The 4607-nt window shown below is 36.2% G+C and overlaps 1 pseudogene; it reads left to right on the forward strand.

The window, feature by feature from the left end:
* Positions 1-1036: 1036 nt before the first annotated feature.
* Positions 1037-1155, forward strand: LOC111740758 (annotated as a pseudogene).
* Positions 1156-4607: the final 3452 nt, after the last annotated feature.

Below are 4607 nucleotides of genomic sequence, written 5' to 3' on the forward strand. Positions count from 1 at the left end.
AGGTGGTCTCCCATCCAAGTACTAACCAGGCCCCATCCTGCTTAGCTTCCAAGATCAGACATGATCCGGCTTGTTCAGGGTAGCATGACCATAGACTTGCTGGGGTTTTTTATGGCCAAAAGAGTGCCACTGTTATTTGAGACCACTTCAGTATTAGGGATGTGGTGCAGCTTTCACACAAGGGATTTATTTTGTTTACCTTTCTCTCTCTCAAGAATTGAATTATTTCCTTATCGTAAATTTTGTGGATGCATTTCTAAACTATTTAATAGGTATTTAGTCAGGCCACCTCACAGAAATTTTCATAAAAGATAATTTCATATTAGAATTATAAAAAGGATAATTCCATATCAATTGCCTCTTTAGTCACAGGCATTTTGTGACATGGTTCGCCACTAGTTCTCTGCGAAAATCCAGCTCCTTCATAATTCTCAGACCATTGGTTAAATATGGTGCAATAAACATATATATTTATGTATGCTCCCTCCTGAAACCTCACTAAATTGGCAGGAAACCAATGAGAAAGAGAAAGTGAACAAGAAGATAAAAGAGAATTAGAGCATCTTTCCAAGAAATGTGACTTTTGAATAATAGGAGTTCCATAAAGGAATCAGAGAAAATGAAGAAAATTATCAAGCAAATCATTTGAGAAAAGGTCCCAGAACTGAAAAACTTAGTTTCCAGATTGCAAGGTCACATCATGATGAAAGAAGATGTCTAGCACAATAGAAAGAAAAAATTCAGTAAATGCATATCACTGAGAAAATTCAGAACACTGGCTATAAAAAGATTCTAAAAGCTTCTGGGGTGAGGGAGGGAAAAGAAGGAAAAGGAAAAGGATACGTAAGGAAAGGAAAGATGAGAAAAGAAAGGAAAGAAAAAAGAAAAGAAAAGAGAAACAAAAAGAAAAGGAAAGAAGAGAAAAGTTCACACACCAAGGAGCATCAGTCAAAAGACACCAGATATTTCAGCACCAAAGCTGGTACCTAAAACATAGTAGAACGATCCCTCTAATTTTAAGAATAAAGTATTTTGAGTCTATGGCCATGCCACCCTGAACAAGCCCGATCCCGTCTGACCCCAGAAGCTAAGCAGGGTCAGGCCTGGTTAGTACTTGGATGAGAGACCACCTAGGAAGACCAGGTGCTGTAGGCATTAAAAAATAAATTGAAAAAAATAAAAAATAAGGGATTGTAAGCTAACGAAGTCCTTGCAATCTGTAGGTCAACCAAGGGTTACCTCGCCTAAAAAAAAAAAAAAAAAAGAGTAAAGTACTTTGAATCTAGAATTGTATAGCTAATCTAACTATAAAAGAAGCGTGATGGTAGAATTAGGTCATTTTCATTTTTAGATACACAAACATCTTAAAGTTGATCTCTTATGCAATCTTGAAGGAAGTTAATAGAGGATGTGCTCCACCAGAATGGAAGAGTAAACCCAGGAGGAAGAGTCTCGGGATCCAAGAATGAGGGATCCAGTACAGGAGGAGGGCAGAGGGAATTTCCAGGATGATGTAATGGGAAATCCCAGGAAGCCAGCTGAGGAGGAGTAGACAAATGGTCCAGATTGGAGAAGCAGGACGAAAGATGGTGCAATAAACATATATGGGGAAACTGGGAGATTACTCAAAGTATTAGAATATATTTTTAAAAAGTCAATACTTTGTAAAGCAACAAAGGATAAATTAGACATAGCACATGGAAAACTAATCATATAAACATAAAAGTATAGCTATTTAAAAAACAAAGGTATAGAAGAAAGTAACTAAAATCGTATTGATGGGGTTCAGGACAGGATACCCCCAAATAGGGCACCTTAGCATATTGAATATTTTAAGCTGAAAGAGTTAGAGGAAACAGCAGAAGGTGTTTTGACTTTCTCCCATCCTTCTCCCCTGAAACAGGTCATAAAAACCTCATGGAGAGGCCTCTCTCTATACCACAGGAATGGAGAATCCTTACCTCTGAGACCCAGAATCCAAATGAATGGGTTCATACCCTTTGTCTTATCATATTTCTCCACAACTGTCCATTCTTCATCAAACCTAGCATAAAAACAATTAGGTTTAACTCTTTCTTCAGGTTATTTTCTTCACAAGGAAACTTGTGCTAAATAATGTATATACTTTTCTCATGTTACTCAGTCTTTTTCTATTTAATTTTCAGACCCAACCAAGCACCTTAAGAGGATACAGGAGAACTTGCACCCCCCTACAATATACCACATGGGTGAGCTATGAATAATATTTAAATGGTCGTAATAATGAAAAATGAATATTGATTTAGCTGAAAATGAGCTGTGGCTGGACTAGGAGAGGGCAACTTTACATTTGAGGGGCAGGAGGACAGAGGTTAATAGAATTAATAGAGTTAAAGAATAGAAACTGATCCCTAGTATAGAAACTAAATAAAATTGCATTAAATGAACGTTATTTTAAAATATGGCAATAAACACCAAGAGAAAGATCTAAAAGAGTTGAAAGTCGTTTTCTCTGATGAGCAATTATCAGGGGAAGGAAGTGGGAGAAGACTGCTATTTCTAAATTATAAGCCTTGTGAAATACTTGGCTTTTAAACTGTGTATCTGTATGGCTTTGAAAATAAAAATTTAGTTTAAAAACTGGAAGAAATATGACTGCTTCATCTTCAGAAATTCAAATTTAATTTAAGAATAATAACAAATTAACATCTCTTAGGAAAATAAATGTTAAACAGTTTAGACTTCCTGCTGGCACACACTAAGAGCATAATCATTCATAGTCAGTGATACTATTAAACTACATTCTGAGATGTGACATTCCCACCTTGAATACTATCACTGTATATAAACTGTTCTGCCAAAATTAAATGGCGCTGCTAACTGCAGAGTCCTACTTGCACCTAGCAGTTCACCTCTTGGTCTGCTATATGGACCAACTTAGGTGTGAGCAGAAAATGAAAATAGCATTTTCATCATTCATTGTCATCATGGCATGTTTGTCACAATTGTTCCAATTTAAGCTCACATTTCTAGCACTGAGAACTAATATAGTGCTGGCATTTAGTTAACTAATAACTAATAATGCCAAAACAAAGCAAAACTTTGGCATTATTTTAAGAGCCATGGCTATTTAATGAAGACTTTCTGCTGTACAATCCTGGTAAGTTTTAAATGGTTGCAAACTATAGATATTTTGGAGACATTATTGATTTTAAAGTTCTTAGAATTCAAAGGATCTATTGCTGAATCATTAATGACTGATAGTTTAGACAGACAATATAGTTATAAAAATTTATCAGCAGTCTGCACCTGGCGGGGGTTGGCGGGGGGAGTGTGACGCATAGCTTCTCTGGATCTTTTTTTTTTATCAGTATTTTTTCATGTGGCTGGTGATAATTCACCCAAAGCAAATAGGAAACCTTGAGTATAACAACAAAAAACAAAGAGCAATCTGTTTCCTTTCACAGGCTAGGGCCACCCTTATCATTCAACCTATAAAAGGGAGTCACATTCATTTTACATTTTCATTTGGATTCAATTGTAATTAGCAGGCAATGAACTAATGAAATAGGGCCCATTTAAAAAGTACAGCTTTCTAGGGTGGGCTATTTATATTGTCATCAGAGGCTATTTATATTGTCATCTCCTAAGAGAGGGGATCAGGACGATTTCACTTATATCCAGCAAGTTCTCAGTTACCTGGGCTTATAAATGGAAATTGTTTCTGGATGGGAATCAAAAATTACAGTTCCATTTTGTTATTTTTAGTCAATAGAAAATTGAACCTCTTAAGTTTCAACATAGGGACAGAAGAGAGAGTTTAAAGTCTGTGTAATATCTCAGGAATCATACACAAGATATGGATAACAGCGGTTGCCTCTAAGGAAGAACGGGTGTGTGAAAGTAGCAATGATAGGGGTAGGGGCTAGTAATAGGAAGTTAATTGGAATAATATTCATATATTACCATTCTTTAAAAACTTTTAAAAACACTATGCATAAGGGTATATCTATAGTCTTATAATCTTCCTATAATTGTTCTCACTCAGACATCAGTGTTGCCTGTTAGCACAGCAATTACAAAAGTTTCTGTGTAAGAATATTCTGTAAAACTGAGGTTCTCCATTCATATATTACATGGCTTTACTTCTCAGGAATGCATCACAGCTTCTCCTTAACTTTCTTTGGCATGTGCGCGCTCACGTGTGTGCGCACGCACGTTCACAGCAGGGAGTTGAATTTTTGTGCTCTCTACAAGTCCTTCTAGTTTAATTTCTTTGGGCAATATCAGGTGTGCAATGTCCATTAGCCATCTAGTAAGCGAAAAATGTAGAGATATAGAGTGATATATTTAAATGGAGCTATAAGGAGTAATATAAATCAATACTGGCATCCTTAAAGAGCCTGACATATGTCTAGCTGCAATAGATGTCTAAAATAAGGGTGAATTTGCACTTTTTCATCTATTAATAAACACATTATCTTTGCTTGACCATCACAAAACTGCTGACATTCCCCCTTCCATCACCTCTGCGGTCCCCATCACCTTTATTTACCTGTATTTAAATAATCTGCTCTCCAACACGCTAGGATAAGAGTATGTTAAAATATGAGTGAGCCCAGTACACT

The sequence above is a fragment of the Pteropus vampyrus genome, unplaced genomic scaffold (assembly GCF_000151845.1).
Source record: "Pteropus vampyrus isolate Shadow unplaced genomic scaffold, Pvam_2.0 Scaffold67, whole genome shotgun sequence".
NCBI classification, from domain to species: Eukaryota; Metazoa; Chordata; class Mammalia; order Chiroptera; family Pteropodidae; genus Pteropus; species Pteropus vampyrus.